General features: G+C 49.5%; 1 protein-coding gene and 1 pseudogene across 2 annotated transcripts in view; both read right to left on the bottom strand.

Moving 5' to 3' along the window:
* Positions 1-26,942, bottom strand: part of ZFYVE21 (zinc finger FYVE-type containing 21) — a 220,583-nt gene that overhangs the window by 72,424 nt on the left and 121,217 nt on the right. The window lies entirely within an intron of this gene.
* LOC144782553 (cytochrome b-c1 complex subunit 10 pseudogene) lies at positions 1,366-13,299 on the bottom strand (annotated as a pseudogene).

Genomic DNA, 26,942 nt, shown 5'->3' with positions numbered 1-26,942 from the left:
ACCAGCCAGGCTAGCTTGAATCCAGTGGTGTAGCGAGCACGGGACCCACATCTGGGCATACTCTTCCCACTTAAGGCGACATATGCAAAAGAAACAATTGATGGACGGAATGCGGGACAATGCAAACATTCACCCCCAGTCACATGTATCTGGGTTAAATCCATCATTCTTTTGCTCACCACACCACCCTAGTTTGGAACCAGCCATATGCAAATCAGTCTTGACCCTGTCCAGGGAGGACAAGGCCTGGAAGTTCAGGCTGATTTGTTCCCATTGGGCGCAGGGTCAAGACTGATTTGCATATGGCTGGGTCCAAACTGGAATGGCATGGTGAGCAAAAAAACTATAGATTTAGGCCCAGATCTCTGCACTGGGGTGAATGTAGACATTGTTCTGCATTCTGTCCATCAATTGTTCTTTTTGCATTTGTCACCCCGAGTGGGACGGGTATGCCCAGATGTGGATCCCGTGCTCTCCATGCCACTGGAGTCAAGCTATACTGGCTGATGAGGGCTGGAAGCCCGAAACCGGTCCTAGGATGCTGGTTTCCAGTCCAGGAAGGCCATGGCCTGGCAGTTCGGGCTGGACTGTTCCCATTGGGCGCAGGGTCAAGACTGATTTGCATATGGCTGGGTCCAAACTGAAATGGCATGGTGAGCAACAAAACCGATGGATTTATGCCCAGATCTCTGTACTGGGGTGAATGGATGACATTGTTCTGCATTCTGTCCATCAATTGTTCTTTTTGCATTTATAGGACATGGTGGCACAAATTCTACAGGCAGTTCCAAACCTTAAGGTGTCCCTGAACCAAGCTATGCAGGACGGCCGAGACATGCCTACATTTTTAATGAGCTCTGACTTGGACATGACTGACTGCTTAGGTCGGGTGATGGGTACAAGTGTGGCACTCTGGCACCATGCCAGGATGTGGTCCAGGCATCCTTAATGGATATGCCATTTGATGGCTCTCATACTTTTTGCCTTCTGAGGGGATTCAGCCCTGGAGTGGTTTAAGGAGAGGAGGGCCACAGCGTGCTTCTTGGGTCCATATGTACAGACCAGACAGTTCCAACAGAAATTTCACTCCGTCTAATGCTATTACAAGGGCTTTTCAGTTTCACCAATGTCAAGGCCCTCCGCCAGCCCAGCAGGCCTTCCAGCCCTTTCATATCAGCTTCAAATAAAATTAGTCAACAGGTATCCATGAAAATATTTAACGGGGAAACAAATATTCGTTTTATGTCAAGCAGTAATGAATTAAATGGGTCTTAGCATCATCGAGCTTGCCCTTCTTGTTCTGCTGTGCAGTGAACTGATGACAAAGTTGGCGCAAAAAGAGTCATCAAAATAGGTGAGCCTGAACTAATCATCGGTCTTAAATTTGCCATTGATGTAAGGGACATAATCCAAAATAAGCCTCCAGTCTGTGGACCACACAAGACCCACTGCACCAACAGCACTCCATGTTCCTAGTATGGGAGCCCAGTTCTTTGCCAGCTGTAAGTAGCGCGGCCCTAGCAGTTTGCTGATAATTGTCCCTGTAAACGTCGACCTCACGTCTCAAAGTGACTCTTGCCCTTTCGTGTCTGTTGATGCAGTTCACAAAGACAATGCCCAGGGCTTCAGGGACAACATGCAACCTTGACCCCGTCCATCAAACAACTGCAGCTGCAAAATCAATTCAGTGTGTCTTTTCAAGCACAACATCACCCTGTTGGAGGCAGGATCCAATATTTCTTCCAGGGGTGGCAAGCCAGCATCTCCAAATTGTACATCAGGGTTACAGTCTCCAATTTCTTTTCATCCAATTGCACTTTCTTCCACCATCATCAAGGAAGCTAAGTGAGGACCAGTTGTCCATTTTGCAGCAGGAGGGGCACGCTCTTTTGGTCCACAGGGCCATAGAGAGAGAGTTCCTGCATCAAAAGTAGGAGCTGGGTGCTACTCCTGCTACTTTCTGGTGCCAAAGAAGGACTGAGGCAGCTAACATATTTTAGAACTCAACCCTCTCAACAACTTTCTTCAAAAGGATAAATTAAAGATGCTCACGCTAGCTGAGGTCCTTTCTGCCCTAGACCTCAGACTGGATGGTGGTGCTGGACCTGTGGTACACTTATTTCCATATCCCTGTACTGCAGGCCCACAGGTACTATCTATGGCTCTCAGTGAGCCAGAAGCCATTTCCGTTCACAGTGTTTACTTTCGGCCTCACCAGTGCCCCTTAGGTGTCCACAAAAGTGAGGGCAGTGGTTGCAGCACACCTTTGGCGGTTGGAGGTACTGGTCTTCACCCACCTCCATAACTGGCAGTAGAAGGCGGGCTCTCCACGGTCAGACGTCAACTAGCTCCAGATGGCAGCAACCCTTCTCATTTGTTGGGGTTCATTATGAATGTGCCAAAGTCACACCTGACTCACACACAAATTGCTCCCTTTCATCTGAGCTATTCTGGAAATGGTACAGGTTCATACCTTTCCCCTACAGTGAAAAGTCAAGGACATTGGGGCTATAAACCGGATGTTTCAGCGTCTGTCCTGGATCTCAGTGAGGGTGACTGAAACGGCAAGGATTGTTGGCCTCCTGGTGAAACATGCTAGCTGGCATATGAAGTCTCTGAACCGAAGCCCCAGTCACCAGGGCAGCAAGGGAATGTGTGGGTTTGTTTATTAAGGGTTCATAGGAGAGTGTAAAGGAGCTGCAGCTGTGGCGACTGGACCATGATAGGGTCAGTGACGGGCCCCTCTCCATACCCCACCCAGTTGACAGTGGCCACAGATGCATACCTTCTGGGTTGGGGATGCAGACTGGAAGAAGTGGAGATCAGAAGGTCTCTGGTCTCAGGCAGAAGCTCGACTCTACAACAATTTGATGACGTTGAGGGTGATCCGCTTGACACTGAAGGCCTTCCTGTGTTCCATGAGAGAAAGACTGGTGCAGGTGCTCACAGACAACTAGCAAGATGGAGTGGATCTTGGGTCCTGTGCCAGGAAGCTCTAAGCCTCTGAAAGTGGATGGATCACCAAGGGATTTCTCAGGGGGTGAACCACCTGGTGGGATCTCTAAAAGGTGGGCTAACTAACTGCTACAGACGCTTAGCGGACCACGATTATCCCTCACATCCTGAGGTAGTGCAGGGCATCTTCCATGGATGGGGAGAATCCTTAATCTTTTCGCCATTACAAGTACGAGCAATGTCAGCACTTTTGCACACTGGAGTTCCAAAGAAGCCTCTCTCTTGGAGATGCATTCCATATGGAGTGGATCTCAGGACTGCTGTATGCTTTCCTACCACGGCCTCCTCTGCCCCATGTTCGGAAGAAGATCAGGAACGAATGGGCCCAAGTCCACCTAGTGGCACTGAATTGGACCATGAGTGTATAGTACCTGCAACTCTGGGGCATAAAATTCTGTCCTCTGATCAAGTTATTACTTTGGGGGGATCTTTTGTCAAAGCAGCAGGGCTGGGTGCTGCACCCGGGCCTGCACAATTTACATCTCCATGCTTTGAGATAAAGTTGCGACAGTTGACCTCACTTGACCTTCCTCCAGAGGTTGCTGATGTGTTCTTGTGGGTGAAGAGTCTCACTACAAAATCAGTGTTCACCAGTCGTCATAACAAATTTGTGGTTTTGTATGGTACCCGCCAAACTGATCTACTGCAAGCCAAATTGTCAGAAGTTTTGTTGTTTAGCTTGGCCGTGGCCCAGCATGGACATGCTTTGGGCACTGGTAAAGGCTATTTGGCGGAACATTCAGGGATTTTTCAGTTGCCGGACCAGGCTTCTTTATTTAAATCACCTGCAGCGACAAGATTTTTGAAAGGTTTGCAACATTTATTTCCACCAATTCCCTTTCTGATAGTAAAGGAGGACTTGAATTTAGTGCTCACTTTTTTGATGTGCACCCCTTCTGATTCGCTGCACAGTTGTCCCTTGAAACTTTTGATGTTAAAAACAGTCTCTTATTGCCATAACATTAGCTAGGTGTGTGAGCGAGTTGCAGGTTCTTTCTGTTAAACCAGCTCATACAACATTCATCCTGGATAAATTGGTGTTGAGGAGCCACTCTTCTTTTCTTTTTTAAAACAGATTTTATTGACTGCGAACGAAGCACATGTTATGCTATGCTCTGCCATCCAGAGACAACCGCCATAATCAATTCCCCAATATCAATTTCAGTCATTTTCGTGTAATGAAACATAGTTACAAACAGAATAGCACAATTATGAAACCCCCACCCCCCTTCCGCCACCCTCAAGACCCACCCCCGCGCGCGCGCCGCTGCCTGCTCTACCTGTATCATGCCTAGCGAGTGTAATGTACGCCATACACACCAAAGCGCCATCATTGTCCTCATGGCTATCAATCTGTCAAGGGGGCTGGAGGCCATTGTCTTCAGGTGGCGGATCCAGCTCAAGTCCACGGTAGTCCGCTCACCTTTTCCAAATTTTGTAGTGCTTTCGAGGGCAGCCCCTAGCAAGAAGTATTGGTTGTTCCATCCCCATACAGAAGTTCATCCCACGTTTCCAGGCCATAAGCGATGGTGCTCGGGGCGCCTTCCATGACTGTGCAATGTCTCTCTTCGCCAGCGTAAGACCCAGTAAAAGCAAGTGGCGCTTATACCTATTGCCCCCCACCCCAGCCATGACGTGCAACAGGGCCAGCTTAGGCTCTCTCTGTAGCACCCAGGCCAGAGCCTCATCTAGACATTGGAACACTCCATCCCAGAATCTCTGTAATGCCCTACATTCCCAGACCGTGTGCAGCAACGTTCCTACCCCAGTCCCGCACCGAAGACAGTCGGGAGACGCTACCAAGCCCGCCCTCCACAAGCGCTGTCTAGTATAATACGTGCGGTGCAGGTATCTGAATTGGATTAGTCGCAGGCGCGTGGATATTGCCGCCCCTCTAGGCCCCTCCAGTGCCTCCACCCAGTCTTCCTCATCTAATTCCCCTACGTCCTGTTCCCATGCAATTTTAAGCCACTGCAGGTCTGAGGAGCAGTGTCGCACAAGAGTCTGGTAAATGCGTGACAGTTTTTACGGGCTCGGCGACGTCACCACTTCGTCAGAAGTGGGGCGGAGCTGCGAGCCGTATTGTAAAGGGTATTCTGTTTTGTGCCGGATAAATTCCTCAGTGCGCGAGCTTTTTCAGTCATTTTGTTTGGCATCTGCATAGTGATTCGTCTTCGCTGTGCTGTCTTTTTAGTAGCCTTGACGCGATAGGCTACATGTTATTTCCGGTCGCCATTGTTGGCATATTCTGTGCGGTTATGCGCACGGCCATCCATAAATATCAATTAGGAGCTGTCAGGGAGGTGTTGTAATGGAATCCAGATGCTGTGGGCGCGTTCACTATTCTGCAGTGCGTTTGGTGGGCGCGCGCCATGCAAAGCACAACATTTGTCTGGTGTGCATCACAGCCTGCTGCAGACAAGAAGATTCTTAAGACGGGAACGTTTCTTGCTCCGTGCCTTGTGCCGAGTGCGAGTAGTTTTCACAGCTTCCCGTTTGGTGTGTCATTTTTTGGAGTCATTGCACAACCAGGTCATTTGTGAAGCAGGGAAGTGTAGGTGTGTGCGTAGTCTGTCTTAGTGTCAAAATCATTTTTTTCCGACTATATTTGGTGTTTGCAGTTTTATGTAGCGTGAAGTCGATCTGAAGGTAGTAGATGATATTAAATTAAACCAAGCTACATTTATTAGGCACGGGGAGTTTAATTGATGCTTAGAAGCATATGCTGGTAAGATGCTCCGTAAATCGAGCATTTTTAATGGCGACAGTTCTGTTTGTTATGCTACATTTTTTAATTGCTTTGCTGTTGCTCTTTTCTATTGGGTGGCATCGTATGATTGGCTTAATTAAACTGATGGCATTTGGTAATGTGGGAGAGGGATAGGGTCCTAAAGCTCCAGCAGTTCCTAAGAGCGTATTCTTTTCAGTACCACCACCACCACCAGTACTAGCAGTACTACAGACACCACTACTACCACCACCACCAGTACTACCAGTACCACGACCACCAGTACTACCACTACCAGTACTACCATAACCAGTACCACTACCACCACCAGTACTACCACCACCAGTACCACCACCACCAGTACTACCACTACCATTATTACGGCCAGCAGAACCACCACCACCACCACCACTACTACAGCCACCAGTACTACCACTACTACATCCACCAGTACTACCACTATCATCACCACCAGTACTACCACCACCACCAGTACTACCAGTACCAGTACTACCATAACCAGTACCACTACCACCACCAGTACTACCACCACCAGTACCACCACCACCAGTGCTACCACTACCAGTATTACGGGCAGCAGTACCACCACCACCAATGCTACTGCTACCAGTACCACCACCACCAGTACTCCCGCTACCAGTACCACCACCACCAGTACCACCACTACCAGTACTACCACCACCAGTAATACCACCAACAGTACTACCACTACCACCACCTCCAGTACTACCACTACTACCACTACCAGTACCACCCCCACCAGTACTACCAGTACCACCACCAGTACTACCACTACCACCACCACCAGTACTACCACTACCAGTACCACCACCATCACCAGTACTACCAGTACTACCACCATCAGTACTACCAGTACTACCACCACCAGTACTACCAGTACTACCACCACCAGTACTACCACTACTACAGCCACCAGTACTACCACTACCACCACCAACAGTACTACCACCACCACCAGCACTACCAGTACCAGTACTACCATAACCAGTACCACTACCATCACCAGTACTACCACCACCAGTATTACGGGCAGCAGTACCAACACCACCAATGCTACTGCTACCCGTACCACCATCACCAGTACTCCCGCTACCAGTACCACCACTACCAGTACCACCACTACTAGTACCACCACCACCAGTACTACCACCAACAGTACGACCACTACCAGTACGACCACCTCCAGTACTACCACTACTACCACTACCAGTACCACCACCACCAGTACTACCAGTACCACCACCACCAGTACTACCAGTACCAGTAACACCACCACCACCAGTACTACCAGTACTACCACCATCAGTACTACCAGTACTACCACCACCAGTACTACCACTAGTACTACCACTACTACAGCCACCAGTACTACCACTACTACAGCCACCAGTACTACCACTACCACCACCAACAGTACTACCACCACCACCAGTACCAGAACTACCATAACCAGTACCACTACCATAACCAGTACCACTACCACCACCAGTACTACCACCACCAGTACCACCACCACCAGTACCACCACTACCAGTATTACGGGCAGCAGTACCACCACCACCAATGCTACTGCTACCAGTACCACCACCAAAGTACTCCCGCTACCAGTACCACCACTACCAGTACTACCACCACCAGTACTACCACCAACAGTAATACCACTACCAGACCACCACCTCCAGTACTACCACTACTAACACTACCAGTACCACCACCACCAGTACTACCAGTACCACCACCACCAGTACTACCACTACCAGTACCACCACCACCACCAGTACTACCAGTACTACCACCATCAGTACTACCAGTACTACCACCACCAGTACTACCACTACTACAGCCACCAGCACTACCACTACTACAGCCACCAGTACTACCACTACCACCACCAACAGTACTACCACCACCACCAGTACTACCAGTACCAGAACTACCAAAACCAGTACCACTACCACCACCAGTACTACCACCACCACCACCACCAGTACTACCACTACCAGTATTACGGGCAGCAGTACCACCACCACCAATGCTACTGCTACCAGTACCACCACCACCAGTACTCCCGCTACCAGTACCACCACTACCAGTACCACCACTACCAGTACTACCACCACCAGTACTACCACCAACAGTACTACCACTACCAGTACCACCACCTCCAGTACTACCACTACTACCAGCACCACCACCACCAGTACTACCAGTACCACCACCACCAGTACTACCACTACCAGTACCACCACCACCACCACCACCACCAGTACTACCAGTACTACCACCATCAGTACTACCAGTACTACCACCACCAGTACTACCACTACTACAGCCACCAGTACTACCACTACTACAGCCACCAGTACTACCACTACCACCAACAGTACTACCACCACCACCAGTACTACCAGTACCAGTACTACCATAACCAGTACCACTACCACCACCAGTACTACCACCACCAGTACCACCACCACCAGTACTACCACTACCAGTATTACGGGCAGCAGTACCACCACCACCAATGCTACTGCTACCAGTACCACCACCACCAGTACTCCCGCTACCAGTACCACCACTACCAGTACCACCACTACCAGTACTACCGCCAACAGTACTACCACTACCAGTACCACCACCTCCAGTACTACCAGTACCACCACCACCAGTACTACCAGTACCACCACCACCAGTACTACCACTACCAGTACCACCACCACCACCAGTACTACCACCATCAGTACTACCACCACCAGTACTACCACTACTACAGCCACCAGTACTACCACTACTACAGCCACCAGTATTACCACTACCACCAACAGTACTACCACCACCACCAGTACTACCAGTACCAGTACTACCACAACCAGTACCTCTACCACCACCAGTACTACCACTACCAGTATTACGGGCAGCCGTACCACCACCACCAATGCTACTGCTACCAGTACCACCACCACCACCAGTACTCCCGCTACCAGTACCACCACCACCAGTACCACCACTACCATTACTACCACCCCCAGTACTACCACCAACAGTACTACCACTACCACCACCTCCAGTACTACCACTACTACCACTACCAGTACCACCCCCACCAGTAGTACCAGTACCACCACCACCAGTACTACCACTACCACCACCACCAGTACTACCACTACCAGTACCACCACCATCACCAGTACTACCACCATCAGTACTACCAGTACTACCACCACCAGTACTACCACTACTACAGCCACCAGTACTACCACTACTACAGCCACCAGTACTACCACTACCACCACCACCAGTACTACCACCACCACCAGTACTACCAATACCAGTACTACCATAATCAGTACCACTACCACCACCAGTACTACCACCACCAGTACCACCACCACCAGTACTACCACTACCAGTATTACTGGCAGCAGTACCACCACCACCAATGCTACTGCTACCAGTACCACCACCACCAGTACTCCCGCTACCAGTACCACCACCACCAGTACCACCACTACCAGTACTACCACCAAAAGTACTACCACTACCAGTACCACCACCTCCAGTACTACCACTACCAGTACCACCACCACCAGTACTACCAGTACCACCAGTACTACCACTACCAGTACCACCACCACCAGTACTACCACTACCAGTACCACCACCAGTACTACCAGTACTACCACCATCAGTACTACCACCACCAGTACTACCACTACTACAGCCACCAGTACTACCACTACTACAGCCACCAGTACTACCACCACCAACAGTACTACCACCACCACCAGTACTACCAATACCAGTACTCCATAATCAGTACCACTACCACCACCAGTACTACCACCACCAGTACTACCACTACCAGTATTACGGGCAGCAGTACCACCACCACCAATGCTACTGCTACCAGTACCACCACCACCAGTACTCCCGCTACCAGTACCACCACCACCAGTACCACCACTACCAGTACTACCACCACCAGTACTACCACCACCAGTACTACCACTACCAGTACCACCACCTCCAGTACTACCACTACTACCACTACCACCACCACCAGTACTACCAGTACCACCACCAGTACTACCACTACCAGTACCACCACCACCAGCAGTACTACCAGTACTACCACCACCAGTACTACCAGTACTACCACCACCAGTACTACCAGTACTAACACCACCAGTACTACCACTACTACAGCCACCAATACTACCACTACCACCACCAACAGTACTACCACCACCACCAGTACTACCAGTACCAGTACTACCACAACCAGTACCACTACCACCACCAGTACTACCACCACCAGTACCACCACCACCAGTACCACCACTACCAGTATTACGGGCAGCAGTACCACCACCACCACTACTACCACTACCAGTACCACCACCACCAGTACTACCAGTACCACCACCACCAGTACTACCACTACCACCACCACCAGTACTACCAGTACTACCACCACCAGTACTAGCAGTACTACCACCATCAGTACTACCAGTAATACCACCACCAGTACTACTACTACTACAGCCACCAGTACTACCACTACCACCACCAACAGTACTACCACCACCACCAGTACTACCAGTACTACCACAACCAGTACCACTACCACCACCAGTACTACCACCACCAGTACCACCACCACCAGTACTACCACTACCAGTATTACGGGCAGCAGTACCACCACCACCAATGCTACTGCTACCAGTACCACCACCACCAGTACTCCCGCTACCAGTACCACCACCACCAGTACCACCACTACCAGTACTACCACCACCAGTACTACCACCACCAGTACTACCACCAACAGTACTACCACCAACAGTACTACCATTACCAGTACCACCACCTCCAGTACTACCACTACTACCAGTACCACCACCACCAGTACTACCAGTACCACCACCACCAGTACTACCACTACCAGTACCAGTACCACCTCCACCAGTACTACCACTACCAGTGCCACCACCATCACCAGTACTACCACCATCAGTACTACCAGTACTACCACTACCAGTACTACCACTACCAGTACTACCACTACTACAGCCACCAGTACTACCACTACTACAGCCACCAGTACTACCACTACCACCAGTACTACCACCACCAGTACTACCACTACCACCACCACCACATTAACACACTCCATAATACTTAGCAAAAATACATTACCATTTACAATGCCATTAGCTCAAACTCAAATAAATCCGAGCCCGATGCATTTCTAATGCTTGTTTATCTGGCAGCTCACCCATAAAGATTTTAGCTTCTAGTGGACTAAACTCAGGGAGTCGTTCCAATCCCGTAATGTATGGTGTTAGGGCATGCCGGAATTGGAGGTATTTAAAAAATTGAGTACGTGGCATTCCAAACTCTTCCCGCAAATTATCAAATGATTTGAGCACACACCCTGACATGACGTCCCCGAGGGTAGAGATGCCAATCGCATCCCATCCCCGGAAGCCCACCAGGTTGTCCATCTGGGGCAACCGGCCATTGCGCCACAGCGGGGTTTCTTGAGTAAGAACATTCCACCAGCCCATTCTATTCAGGGCCTGTCTCCACACCCGAAAGACCACCTGCGTGATAGAAGGAAGGGAATTCCTGAGCGGCGCAGAATATAGGAGTGTATGAACGGACGCAGTGCCCATCAAGGCCCTCTCCACGGCATACGCAGGGTCGCCCCTGTCTGCATACCACCAGTCGTTTAATACTAGGAGGTGGGACGCCTGATAGTACATCTGACGTGGCTAAGCCCCCAGTATATGTCGATAGAAAGCACGTCTGCAGCGCCACCCGCGTGGCTCCCCCCTCCCACAAGAATCCACTCAGCGCCGAATTCAGGCACCGGAACCAACCGGGCGAGATTATCAGAGGATGATTTTGTAGTTGGTATATCAGGCGCGGGAGTGCCACCATCTTGAAGATGGCAGATCTACCAAGGATGGAGAGCGGCATCTTAGACCACACTTTCAAGTCTTCGCGAGTTCGATCCCAGACCGGGGTAAGATTACGCTCTCGGGCTATGACCGCGTCCTCAGACAGAAAGATGCCCAGATATTTCACACCGTCAGCGGCCAACTGGATCCCTCGTGCCCAGGCTCCCACCGTCTGCGAACCTCCCAATATCCAAAGCATGGATTTTCCAGGATTCATATATAGGCCAGAGGTTTCGCCAAATATTTGCAAAATACGCAGGAGTCGGGGCCCAGATCGATCCAAGTCAGTAAGGAAAAACAACACGTCATCGGCGTATAGGGCGATTTTATCCGTTAAACCCTCCGACCACCTAAATCCCTTAAGCTGGGCATCTATGCGTACCCAATGCCGCGAGGGGTTCCATAGCGAGCGCGGATAGATACGGAGATAGGGGGCAGCCCTGCCGCATCCCACGCCTGATTTGGAAGGAACGGGACACCCCTACCCCCACACGCACCGAGGCCGTGAGATCTGTGTATAGGAGCCGCACATAAGCCAGGAAACGAGGGCCAAGGTTTAGGCGCCCCAACAGGGCAAACAAATAAGTCCAGCTCAGGGAGTCAAACGCCCTGTCCATGTCCGCCAGTAACCGTGCCGCCTGCTTCCCCACTCCTCGCCACGCCGAAATTGCTACCTGGGCCCGTCTAATACTGTGGCGAGTAGCTCGCTGTGGCATAAAGCCCGCATGGTCTGGGTGAACTAAATCTGTAATGTATGGTTTAAGTCTATTGGCCAAGGCCTTCGCCAGTATCTTGGCCTCCGTATTGAGCAGGGAGATTGGGCGGTAAGACGTGTGGCTCTCCGGAGGTCTCCCTGGCTTTAGGAACACTACCACTTCCGCATGCCGCCAGTCCGGGGGGAGCGTACCACTCTTGCGCGCCTCTTCTATCACCGGGCGAAAATAGGGGCTCAGCTGCGTCGCAAAGCGCCACAAGAATTTACTAGGGAACCCATTGGGTCCCGGTGCCTTGCCTGAATTTAGTTCACCTAGCGCCGTGGCCCAACTCATCGTCTGTCAATGGACGGTCTAACAAATCCCGAGCCTCGTCTGAGACAGCCCTCGGTGGGACATCATCAATAGAGCGTTGTACGACCCCAGCCTCTCGGCTCTCCCGGGGCGCATACAGCTCCTCATGTTAATCAGCAAAACTTCCCGCCAGCGCGGCCGGTTCTAAGATAGGTATCCCATCCGGGCTCACTATCCCGGGCAGTGGCTGGGCATGCATGATGCCTTGACACAGGCGATGCAGCATCTTGCAGGACTTGTCACCCCATTGGTAAATACGACTGCGTGTGGCCAACCAAGCCTGTCGTGCCTCGTCGAGCAATAACGTAGCATATTGCTGTTGCGCCAGTGCCAGCTGCCGTCTAGCTGCTCTACCATCATTCTCCCGACCCCTGCGCTCCAATGCCTCCAGGTCCGCCTCCGTCTCCACCAGATCTCTACGCTTCTCCCTACGCGCCACCGCACACCATGAAATATCAATGCCACGCAATGAGGGCTTCATCGCTTCCCACAGCGTTGCCGGGGAGTCCACCGTACCTACGTTTACAGAGAAAAACTGAGCAATCGCGCTAGTCATATGTGCGCGGTAGGCGTCCTGCATCAATTGCCAAGCCGACATACGCCACCGAAAAGGTTGCCGAGCGCGACCGGTATCAAACACAACATACACCGGCGAACGGTCGGAAAGTGCTCGGGACAGAATCTCAGCGGACAACACCCTATTGGCCAACACTCTCGGAACAAACACATAGTCCAGCCTAGAGAAGGATTCCCGCGACGTGGAAAAGTATGTGAATTCCCTATGTGACCCATGCTTAAACCTCCATGTATCCACCCAATCGAGACCCGTGGCCAAGGCCCGCAACTTGGTAGCCGGACCCTCTATCCCCCCCGGGTCTTGGACGTCAGCAGCACTTCGCCATCTATCACACCAGACATCCATGACGTCGTTCCAATCCCCTCCTACAATAGACAGAGCCTTGGGCATGTCAACCCATAGGGACAGCAGCCTCTCTACTAGTGGCCACTGTAGCGGTGGTGGGGCGTACACGCTGCCAAAGAGTACTGCATCTCCTCCAATCTCTCCCTGCACAAATATATATCTACCCTGCGCGTCAGTCCAGGTGCGTTTATGAGCAAAGGGAACTCTACGATGAATGAGGACTGCCACCCCCCTGGATCCCCTTGTAAACCCTGAGTGATATGTGTGTGCGTGAATCCATATCGCTGGAGGCACAATGCTTTCGTACCAAGTAAGTGTGTTTCCTGCAATAAGAGTACGTCCGTCCCCCTCCTCCTAGCCCACGTAAATACCGCCCCCTCTTCACTTTATCCAACATCCCCCGCACATTCCAGCTCAGAATCCGTATCCCACCTGGGCCTAACCGCCCTCCCTCATTATCCAGAGACATTTATGTATAGCAACATGTTGCGACCTGGTGTTATGCGAGCACCGTCGGCCTAATCTGAGACAGTTAGCAAGCAGCAATTTCAGCGCGGACCCGCCCACCCACCCCCCTGGAACCAACCCCCAACTTCCCCTCCCCCACCCGCACCTCCCAAACACGGAAGTACCTGTCGTGGTCGGAGTGTGGCCCAAGCCCCAACAGGGAGCCGAGTACCACCCCCTCCAATGGATCCCCTCACGCCAGCCCATAAAGAACTGGGCTGTTGCTCCCTCCCCCAACTAGGCCGAGTGTGACTTCCAGCCTAAGCATAAATGCGCCTGGTCATCTATATCAGACATATACAATGGACCACCAGTCAGATCCCCCAAAGGCAAGGCACATCTTCGTGCTCCTCCGGCATATCCTCATTCCGGCGGGAGGTCGACCCAGAATGCGAGCCACGGCTCGAGCGCGATCTCCTATGTCGCCGACGTTGATTCTTGAGGCCTCACCTGGCAGCACTGCTCGAAGAGGAGTCCGATTCCCCCCCTTTCGCCGTGTTGATCCGAACCTTCACCGTTTCATTCGTCCACTGAAAAGTGTCAAAGAATAGCGTGCGAGACTGGAAGATGACCCGCAGCCTTGCGGGGTACAGTAATGCGTATTGAATCTTTAGGCTCCTGAGACGAGCCTTGACTGCGAGGAAGGATTGACGTTGCTGTGGAACCAGTTTTGTGTAGTCCGGGAAGATGAGGATATTTGCGTTCTCATAGTTAAGCGTACCCTTCAGTCTTGCCTGCTTCAAGATAGTATCTCTATCGGCATAGTTCAGAAATTTGGCTATCATTGGTCGTGGGCGCGCACCAGTTGGGGGCTTCTGCATCAGTGCACGGTGGGCCCTCTCGACCACAAAGCAGCGAGAGAGGGCATCTGCAGGAATCCAGCTCTCCAGCCATTGCGTCAGGAAGCGCTCCGCATCACCCCCCTCACAATTCTCCGGAAACCCAACAAAGCGAAGGTTGCAGCGCCGGGTGCGCCCCTCTGCATCCTCAACTCTCAACGCCAGGCCTTTCTGTATTTTCTCCAGGGCTAGGACTCTCTTCTTAAGGGCAACTACATCGTCCTCCACCTCTGATATACGCGTCTCCGCGCCTGTAATGCGTTCCACAGCGTTCCGCAGGTCTTGGCGTAGGAGCATAACATCGGAACCCACCGCGCCAATTTTGGCATCCAGGGAGTCTCTTGACTGCGTGATCGCGGCCAAGAGCGCCGCGTTATCCGGCACCTGCGCCTGTGGCCCCCCTGTGCCAACCGCCTCCGTGAATTTATCTATTAGCCCTTGTTTGCCCTGGCCGCCACCGGCTCCGCCTCGTGTCATTCTGCCTGCTGTGTAAGGGGCGCGGTATTAGCAGTCGTATAGTCGGTGCCGTCCGCAGGCCCAACACCCAAGTGCGTGGCTGCCCACTGTTGTTCACCCTCCTGAGGGTGGAAGTGGGGGGGGGGGGAAATTTCCCCCCACCTGTCGCTATCGGTGCCGACTCACTGCATCAGTGGCGTGTCCCCCTGGCAGGCGCTCACTCTGGACTTGGCACGGGCTCCCCGGCCGCACCGGCCCAGGGCTTCGTCGCAGGTGGGTTCCCCTCCGGCCAGCCAGCTCTAAGGAAATATGCACCGGGGCCCGATCTGACCCCCGAGACCCCAAGCTCCAACCACCCTTGTCACACCTCCTGTCTCCAGGCCGTCAACCGCAGCCAGTCAGCCCCGGGGGTCATCGGCTCTCCTTACTGACCTGGGAACCCGGCAGCGCCGCTCGTCAGTCCAGGCGCTCCCTCCCGCCATTCAGAGCATCAACGGGGATCTCACAAGATGGCGTCCCCTCTCTCCTGCTGCCCCCGGGTCGGGCCTCCGCAGCGGTCCGCAGCGTCGCCGAGCCTTCCTGTTGCCGTCCCACAGGCTATGTGGTCCCCAAGTTCTTCTGGCTCCCCGGTGGGCGGTGGTCACAAGCTACGCCGACGCCCGACCCCAGTAGCCGCTGCCAGCCGGGCCGCGCCAAAATTGAGGCCCCGGCTTTATAGGCCCCACCGGACCTCGTCGATCGCGGCACTCTGCCGGGACGCTCCGCGACCGCCGGAGCCGATTTGGGCGCCGCTTTTCGCTGTCGAGTTTTGCCCCCGGGACCAGGCACCAGTACAGGTACAGCGGGTACCTTTCAGATGACCAGGGCCAGAATTATTAATCAGGATATGTGCCGGCTGGTCGGAGCTCACGCTCTACACGACCGCCATGTCCGCCGGCTAAGCCACGCCCCCCCACTCTTCTTTTCTGCTGAAAGTGGCGACTCCATTTCTTGTCAGGCATGCTATCACCCTTCCAGCATTCTTTGCTCCACCTCATCTGTCTAAAGCAGTGGTTCCCAAACTTTGACCCGTGGATCCCATGACCGGGTTGGCGGTTGGCCGTGGCTCCCCACCATTTTTTGGCCGGTGGGTCAGGCAGCGCACTGTGCTAGGCACGGATTTTTGACTTGAGTGTTTTAGGCCACGCCCTTTGTTGCATCGGCCACGCCCCTTGAGAACCAACCCCCCCCCGGTTTTTTTCATCCCACTCGGGCCCTGCATTTGCATGGTTGTAGGAGTGCTTCTCCCAACAAATATTTCCTAGAATTCCTGATGTGTTTTGCAGTACAAAGTGTGGAAAACGTGCAGGATTACCTTGTTAACTCTTTGCTCTTATTATGAAACTCATAAAGGGGAGAGAATGCCACACCCTGACTCCTCAGTTTACCAGGTGTGAAACACAGAGGTGGGGGGGAGATAATTGAGGCTCAGAGTGTCCCGCCACTGTGATCTCTTATCAAAGGTGCTCAGGTGCGCATTGTTTCCTTGAACCATAAATTCTGTTATCTTATGTAATGCAGTACAGGAAGATCTACGGGCACTTCACTTAAGAATATGATGGAAGTTACATGTAAAAGGTTACAAGGGAGTGCCAAGGAATTTGAGGATTATTCCTCAGGTTCTGCGCTCGTCTCACATTTATTGATAGATTTTAACCTAATACTTCCCTATTTAACAATCATGATGTAGAGAACACGGCTGATGCCACCAGTTTGCGGGCGCCAGGTGCTGGATCTGTCACGTGTCTAGTTCCCTATAGGATATTATTATTAAAGTGTAAAACAGGTTTCGTCCTATGAAGGGCCCCACTTCAGTGTGTTGACCTGGGCCCCGCTACAACTACTGTCATGTCTGGGCACAGCCAGAAAAGGTTTAAGCCATAGTCCAATGTTTCCTAAATAGTGGGGGCTCCTAGAGAACCCTTCATACTCCACACGACATGTTGCATGGCTGGAATTTGCTGGGACTGCAGCCGGTGACGGAGGGGATGTGTTTGGAGCTGGAAAGGGGGACTGGGGGGGGGGGGAACACAGCTGCCCAGTCCTGACGGGTGCTCTTGAAGAGTGTGTGTGGTGGGGTGAGCTTCTCATAGCCTGTGATTGCAGGAAGGGGGGGCGGGAGGAGGAGAGAGGGCGCTCTGTGCCAATGTTTTGAAGCACGTGCGATGCGTGTTGAAGGTGGCATTTCTTTCAAGCCCCCCCACATCCTGCACGGCGCTGCAGCGCCCCTGGCTTCTCATCGCGGCGCACCGGGGTGCCACGGTGCACACTTTGGGAAACACAGGTCTAAAGGGTAAAGAGAGTCTCCAGTGTTTCGATCGTAAAAGAGCACTAAGCTTTCATCGTAGCAAAGAACATTAGGTAGAAGATCAGTTGTTCGTGTGATTCTCCAAGGTAAAGCAGTGCAAAAACAGACCATCTTCTGATGGATTGTTCGCTGCATCAAGATCTGCTACGCATTGGCTAAGAGGCAGCCTCTTGAATGCTTACAAGTTCACTCTAGCGGATCCAAAGCTGCTACCACTGAACTGCCAGCCAGAGTGCCTGTCTTGTGGATATTTGTCCGAGGGCTACGTGGGTGCCAGCAGGGCTTTAAGTGTGGGCGGGGCTGACACCCCCCCCCTGTATTTTTTTGGGGGGCCTCGAAAGGGGGCTCTATTTTTCGGCCTCAAAGGTAGGGTGAGCAGACGTCCTGGTTTTTGTTTGGTATTACTAGTGTGGGTAACATGTCTTGATAGTGAAATACTGCCACTTTCGTTTTTCACTATTAAAAGGCTATCTTGCCCATAGGATAACATGGGGAATGCTGTGTGACATGTGTACCTGCATATCTTCCCATAACGGCAAGATAGACATATGGAATCTGGTATCCCTGAACTCAGAATTTAATAACACATCCTTTAGTGAAGATGGTTTTTAAATTCTAAGTTTGGAAATAGCACTTTTAGAAAGTGGCTATTTTCCTGTTCAACCTTTCTGTGTGCCTCTGCCTGGTTGTGTATTGACTGTCTGGTTTGTAAATATCAATACACAATGTGCCCTGGATTCTGAGAAAGAACTTATAGCCAGCTTCAGTGTGCTAGATGTGGGCAACTTGCCTTCTGGTGATGAATGCATTCTTTATGGTGAAACAGAGATCCAGAAACTGTGTTCAGAGTTTCAGCTGCCAGCAAGAGATACTATCCAAACTTTTAGACTTTTCAAAGATTTCTGTGGAAAGAAAACCCCATAAGCATTAAAAAAGTTAGTAGTTTGCATGGAAACCCTACTAGCAAGTAATGCGGATTGCGAGAGAGGTTTCAGCGCAATGAATTTAATTGCTAGTCCAACAAGGGCCTCTTCTTGTAGAGACCATTTCTTCATGCTTATGGGTAAAACTCAGCGGTCCTCCATTTGAAACATTTGACGCAAAGTTGTATGTAAAAAGTTGGCTGGCAAAAGGTAGAAGGTCTGCTGAACAAAATTGTTGAGAGAAACCCCAGCAAAATAGACACAGTGAATATATCCTCAAGCGTTTTGGGAAATCCTGCAATAGATTTCCAAGTAATGTAAATAATTTTTACATGTTTTTTTAAAGTGTTTGATATTTTATGGCTTAAACTTAATAAACTTTTTTGCCTATTTTATTATCCTTTGCTGGATGCGACCATGATTTTCTTAAGCACACAATGCTAGTTATCTTGATTTAGACCACACCCCTACTCTGATAGGCCACACCCCTTTAAGAAATGTGCCACACCCCTTTTAGAGCACCCCCCCAGTTTTTTTTCACCACTTAAAGCCCTGGGTGCCAGTACACCCGTTCACGAAGCACTACCGCTTCTTTAGCCAAGTCCAGCGAGAGGGGCATTTTGCCCGTTTGGTCCTGCAGGACGTTTTGGCCTGAGAAAGTTCACAGACCCACCACCTGGGGAGGTATTGCTAAGGTATCTATTCACAAGGTGAGGAAACTGTGGTTAAATGTATCTATCAGAAGTAGTAGTTACTTACCTCTGGATTGTACTCTAATAAACCGCAGGCTCCTTATTGACACTTCCACCTCCCCATTCTGTGAACTGGACTCTTTGTCCATCTAAAAAGGTTCCCTAGAGAGCTGCACATTGGTCATGCCAATTTGCTGGAAAGTTCAGTGTCAGTGTGAGGGCACTCTAAGAAAGCAACTGACATCAGCATGCACGGGGGTGGCGCCTAAATGTGGCTCCACTAGTCACAACCTCAGCACGGAGCGCGCAACACCATCTGCCAGCGCAGGAGTACTTCTTTTAAGTTTCAGGATCCAGTGAGACGCCTGGGAAGTATTCACAAGGAGAGGACTATGCGGTTATGTAGATTATCCACCAGAAAGAATGTTACCAAAAGTAAATAACTTGTTCTTTTAGTATGTAGCTCACTCCTGGCATCCCAATAAAATAGCAGAATGTTTGACAACATTAAGTGCCACCTCAGCCAAGGTGAAAAGTCACAAGCAACAGCTACAGGTGTTTAAGTACCATGCTGTCCTAGTGGAAAACAATGCATTTCAGCAAACCACAAGGCTCGAAGATCGTTAATGTATCTGATGGATGTAATGGTAATCAGGGAGGAGGTACTTCACAGAGACTGGATAAGATGACAGTGATTTAATCACACTGCTTGCTGTCTAACAGGGGAACAACGGCCTGTCAGGCGGCATTCAGTTACATCATTGGCTATCAAAACGGATCCCCTTGTTCCACATCAGATGGAAAAGAAGACCATCAAATAGGTTTTGCAGTTTTCTACCTGAATCCCTCAATTTCACACGTTATTTTCTAAAAGAAAATATAACACGGTCCACAAAAAAGTTAGGGGTTTATGCCCTTAGGCAACAATGCCCAATAGCAATACCACACTTACAGTTCTCACTTCTGATTCCTTACTGGGATTTAATTAAGGGGGGACCGATCTGTATTATGAGGCAGCCAACCAACAGCATGGCATGGAGTATGTCATCAGATGCAATACCCAGTTTTCATTCTAGTGCGTTCTATAGTTGGCACCTGGTACATGTTGTCCTTGAGATTTTTTTTTGCAGCCTAATACTGACAGTGAGCCAGTTTCTGTGTAGGCAGTGCAATTACTGTGTGTATGGGATTCTATGTCAGTGAGACACATTATGTTTATGGCAAATGCTCATCTGTTTTCAGTGCAAGTTTCCTCCAGCTGCTGAAGAGACTACCAACCCCATCACCAAAATCTTCTTGCCTTTTTCGTAAAGTGATGGTATACTTCTCGGCAGCGGTCTATTCCTTCAACCAAGCCAAGTCATGAAGCTTGCAGCCTATCTCAGTGGAGTGGAGAAGTGTGGCTCAATGGTTAGAGCGGCAGACCCTGATGCAGAGGTCTGGCCCGGGACCAGGGTTCAATCCCCCGCCTCGGAGGGTCTTGGGCTCAAAAATTCCACGGACCTGATAATTCTCGCCTCGGTGCCTATTCCAATCATGGAGTCCCACTCTGCAAGTCTGGGTAATAGCTTGCTTAATCTCCACAACGGCCCCCACAACGCTAAGGATGCCTGGCCTCCACCTTGGGGGTGCCCAGGAGTGGACACCTCACAGGGAAAGCCAGGATGGGTTCCACAGCGGTATTCGTACAAGCGCCTTGAGACCCTTGCGGGTGAGTAGTGCGCTATACAAGTATCAATTTACATTTACATCTCACTTTCCAATTCACGGCTATTCTGCCTTTGGCTAAAAGAAGATCAAAGTTTATGAATTTACTGATGGCCTCATGTCTTTAAGGACTGAGTATATGTCCCAGCAGGCAAGCCATTGATGACTCTTCTAAGCACTATTTCCACTACAAGGGATGGTACAGATTTCCAGTACTGAAGGATTAATGTATATTCCCATGCACAATGGTAAAAGTCTGCCATTTGCCTGTCCCACCAAGGGCAGTGATCTGTAGCCAGCGGACACGTTGTTTAGTCTCTTTGGGGAGAGGCATGTCTGATGTTGGTAACAATTAATTTTAACTCCCTGAAGGGGCGTATGAGTTAATGTAGATCTCAGACGTGTACAGTATTAGAGTCGTGGACAGCCTCAAGCTTTTAGTGTAACTGGCATGTCAGGAGCCTGTTCGATCGTGCAGGAAGTTTGCCCATTGGCAGCAACTGTTTGTGGATCACTCACCCGGCACAATACAATGTGTGGAGGCACAGCTCAGCTAAGTGGCGGTCCACTAACCATCGAGCTGGCCATTGCAGTTGTGCTGCCAAATAGTGCTAAAAGTTAGGGGCACCCAAACCTCCTCTTTCAAATCGGTAACTGGAGCTTCTGAAGGGCTACTCGCTGTCTTCCCTTATTACAAATGAAAGTCCCCAACATACCATGGAGAGTACAGACTGTGGAGCTCAGAATATGGACCAGTAAATTATGAAAATAATATACAAGATGTGGAAGAATCACCATCTTGGACAGTGAAACCAGGACCTTCATCCTTAGTAGAAGTCTGCTCCAAAACGTCAGTTGTGGTAGCGGGGAGGCAATGACCTGCATAAGGTTTCTGTCTATTAAGTCCTGAGTGCCATGGTATATGAATACCAAGGTAAGAAAATGTGCGTGGCTCTCAGCGTACAAGGTGGGGTCCCAACGCTAGGTGATGTGATGGGCAATCTGGGCCCAGGGGGAACAGACAGATCTCAGTCTATTTCAAACCCAGTCCTGAAGCATCTCTGAATTCAGCAAGGGCTATCTAAATACTTCTGAGCCCCTGCTTGATGACCTGAAAATAAATGAGGACATCTGCCCGAGAAAGACGGCATGTAGTTTGTCCCCTATAAGTAAACCCTACTCCTCATCACGCCGCAACAGTTGGGCAAGCAGTTCCATTACCAATGCAAAGAAGAGCGGCGATAGTGGGCATCCCTGGCATGTGCCCCAGCTGATCTCTATGAGGCTGAGATTAGTTGGCCTATCTTAATGTGGGCCGTGGGGCTGAATAAAAGAAGCGGATGAAGCGCTGGAAGCACCTGGGAATTCTGAACCTCAAGGGTGCTGCAAACATGTAGGTTCAGTCCACTGTGTTGAAGCTCTTTCCATATCAATCAATAGGCAAGCTGCGTACGACCAGTGGGCAGGTGCCCGCTCCAACTCTTAATGGAACCTACGGATGTTGAGGGTGGTTGAACGATTAGGGATTAAATCGTTCTGGTCTGTGTATACTAGCTGGGACATCTGTTGTGGACGACGGCCAGCAATAACCTTACTAAGTATCTCACAATCTGTCCCTAACATGGAAAAAAGGGCGGTAAGATGCCATTTTTACTGGGTCCTTGTCAGGTTGCGGCAACAAAACTATAAGGGATTTGCGAAGAGTCGGAGGGAGACTTCCTTCCTCTAGCGCCACTTGATACAACTACAGTAATTCAGGGACTAGGAGGTCTTCATAGGCCTTATAGAACTCGATCGGAAGGCCATCTAATCCTGGAGTTTTACATTTAGCTGACACCTGAATGGCTGCTTTGACCTCCTGTTCTGTTATGGGCAGTTGCAGATCCTCTCAGGCTAATAGATTGACAGTGGGTAGAAGGAGATCTTCAAAAAAAGGCCTGTGTATAAGCAGCACGATCAATGCATCTTCTTATGCCCACATGAGTGATGTGCTAGCTCAGTAGCGATGTGTTTGTGGACGGCTCAGCCATGTGGTAAGTAATTTGCATTCCTTCACAACTTGCTGCATACTAAGTAGTGAGTACCTCTGCTCCCCCAGCCACCCCCTCTCTTGAACTGAGAGTGAGACAAACGAAGAGGAGGTTGGTCAGGTAAAGAATGTCTGAGGTCAAGTTGGTAGTGATCAATAGTCCTACTTGTAATAACATTTGGACATAAGAGGTTAAAGATACATCTCCATGACCTTGTAGTGATGCACATGGCCTCATGAGTATGCACTTTATAAAACTCAATAAAACCAAGTCTGTGGAACTTACCAGCCACGTCACGCTCTCAGATCTACACTTTCAATCCGATTCACAGACCTGATCAAAACAAAGCCTTCCAAATAACTCATCATATGAATTAGCAAGTATGACCACCTTACTCTAGTACTGATAGTGCTACAGTGACAGCCTCTGCAGACCTTGTGGGCTGCATCATCTTCAAGATCTCCTGCATCACCTACAATAAAGAAACACACAATCCTCTACCTGGTATCACTATCTCGAGAGGCCGTCTGAAGAGGCTATTAAACTGCACAAAAACCAGGGCTGATCAAGATTTGAAATCAAGGCGCACAAAGAAAATAGCAAAGGCTAGAAGACAACCTCACTTGTGCTATGCACCCAGGATATGGGTTCACAAATGTACAAAATAATAGCATTGATCCTTCACACCTCATCTTTAGAAGGGAGCTGAAATCTCACTCACCAAGAACGAAATTTGCAACTTCTACTGCCACAGCGGCTATATCAAGAGGAAACCTCTCCCTTTTGTATACAGTCTAATTTTTCCACATACCCACTACTTTGTAGAGTGCTAATTTGCTCATTAGCTAGAACTGGGCTACAAATGTTACACTATGTTTGTGTACATACACACCAACAATTTTCCCCATGCAAGTTCCTAGGTAGAGTAAAAGCACTATAACAAGACCCCACTGAAACAGAAAAGCTACTGTGGCTCAACATATATAGGAGATAATCAAGAATAACAGTACACAAGATAACTGGGACTAGAAAAGCTGCAATCTAGATGTTTTGTTTAACATTGTATGTTAGCTATACACTGTTTATGCACTCATGGGACCAGGTCTTGAAATAATATGAAAATAAAGTTAGCCGATAGACTGGCTGTTCTAAATCGAAAGTATTCTTTAGGGAGCAACTGAAACCAATATGTATAGAGACCCAAGTACAAGACTGGGTAGACAGCTATAGCAGTGGGGGAAGAGCACAAGTGAAATGAAAACAAATTAGAGAGTTGAAGGAGAGAGTACTCCGTTAGATGGGCTTTGAAAATTAGAAATATAAGATATGTTGGCGTGCTTGAGAAGGGAAATATTTTTGCTAGGCAGGTCTCTTCTCTGTGTTCATTGCACCAATACGGAGTTATCCTAATGAACTAAGAGGAAAGGTATCCCGCCTATAGCTGCAACTCTCCCCCACACTCATATACAAACAGACGCCCTACCCCTTAATAGCCCTTTTCTCCCCGTTTCCCCCTGTCAAGGTTTAAGTTTTAGCTCCCACGTTAGTTTTATACTATAAAGCAAGACCGTTACCATACCTGATTAGACGCTCAGTAACACACGTGTGTGATGCGGACGCCTACAACTCCGCTGACACTTACTACCTACACTTCATTTACACAATAAGAGGCGCTCCACACGTAATTTGAGGAGCGTGACAGAGGGACGCGTTCCCTGATCACGCGCTGGTGGTCCTCTGCTACGAATTACATCTCTAACCACCATAGAAACATTATCATTACGAGAGAATGGCACATACGCTGAAACACCAGACATGCGGGATACGGCTATGTAGGCCGCTTCCATTACCCGCCACCGACTGAGACTACCACTATGCCATGGTACAACACACTATTGATCCAACTGTCTGTTATACCACAGTATCACACGCGACAGGCAGGTGCTATTTATATTTCTGATCCCATTGCTTAATGTTGCCAATGGACACTAACCATAGATGTTCATGGACTGCTGCTAGCATATCCATGGCACCAGAGGTTCACTACCACATACAAACTATGAAAAAATCCCAGACCTGACTGTTGCCCGAGCTGCCCTGGGTATGATGTATACATGTTTTATCCCACCACGCCGCCGGACCCCAGGGTTGTCGGCCACAACGGCTGTGTTATCCTGCCATCTATACGTTCAATTTCCACTTATTGCAGCCGGTCCGAAGGGGTTGTAGGCTAAATGCTGTGTCAAATGTAACATGTACAATAAAGGTCTTATAAAAATAAAAACAAAATTTTAAAAAAAAATGAACTAAGAGGAAAGGTTAGGCATTATACTGGAATAACAGCCATGTCTTTACAAGTGGGACTGGATAATTGCACACAGACACTGAAATCATGGACCTACTCACTGCTGCTGCATGTGCACTTTAGAGGATCCTTGATTTTTAGGGGTTCTGTGCTTGGGGTACTTTAGTGTTTGGTCTTCGGTGACACCTTGGCCCTGACCCCCTTCTATTTCTTGCAAGAAGCCAAGAGCCGATATGGACCCCAAAGCATGTCACTGACAGGACAAGCAATCTGGGGCCTAAAACGCGGTCTATTTTTACATCCTCAGCTTAAAAATACTGTGCACGTAAAAATAAATTCAAGCACCACAAGATGGCATCCACTTAACTTTAGCACAGGGCAATGTGTAGTGTACAACTGACATACATGCGACTTTGGTTGGGGGGGGTCGACAAATTAAACCCCAGGGTTTTGCTGTGGACTTTTCCCAGCCTTTCCCTCGTGCATCAGTCAAAACACTGACATTTTAACATCACGAGTGTTGACTTGCTAGCCCCATATTTGGTGAGATTGTATGGAGCGGCGTTTGAGGCACAAACTCTACCAGCGTCTATGAGGGAGGCTATTGCTTATTGCATTATTGAAGCCGGGTAACATTGTTCCAAGAGTCCTAGTTGAAAGAATGCCCCAATCTTGAAGGATTCGTAGTAGTAGCTAAAAATAAGTTAAATAACAACAGTGGTGGACATTCAGGTGGGTTGCTGACTTTACTTTCAACTAAATACATAATGTTAACTTGGGAGCTTAATATGAAGTGCCCCTGCTCCTTAAGTTGCGAAGGTGCATTTAATATGGGGGATGGAGTGTCACATTCCATAATATTATTTAATGAAACATCCTGTCTGATCAAACAAACGATGCTGATTTTCTTGAATTGTTGGACCAGGACCTAAATGACCCAAGAGCTTCCTTTCCAATGTCTGCATTAATATTGACAAGCGATTTAAACATAAAAAGTCATTCAGCATTTGCTAATGACTCCTTGTTAAATCCGCTAGAGGCCGGGGGTTCCCAAAGTTAATTTCAATCATTTCCAGCCAAGAGTAAATATTGCAGCCGTTGTGTCTTTATTAGCCCAGGCTTATTTGTTTAAATGGCCAATTGCCCAATGATAATACCATTGCACGCTCAAGCTTTTGATTTGGTATTATTACTCCTATCAACTATATTTGAGTCTCAACTGAGAATGTTAATTTATTTTCTAACTCTGAAGTTAAAGGAATGACTGATAGGAATAAAATGCCATTGATGGCAAATGTAATTTGTCTCCAAATTTCTTGTAAGAGTGGTCTTTCTCACCCATTAAATTAGCCACAGAGGATTCATACCGGTTTCTATGCAGATTTGCGTTTGGCTT

Source organism: Lissotriton helveticus, chromosome 9 (genome assembly GCF_964261635.1).
Source record: "Lissotriton helveticus chromosome 9, aLisHel1.1, whole genome shotgun sequence".
Lineage (NCBI taxonomy): Eukaryota > Metazoa > Chordata > Amphibia > Caudata > Salamandridae > Lissotriton > Lissotriton helveticus.
Note: the sequence above shows the minus strand (reverse complement) of the source record. Positions and strands in the feature narration are given on the sequence as shown.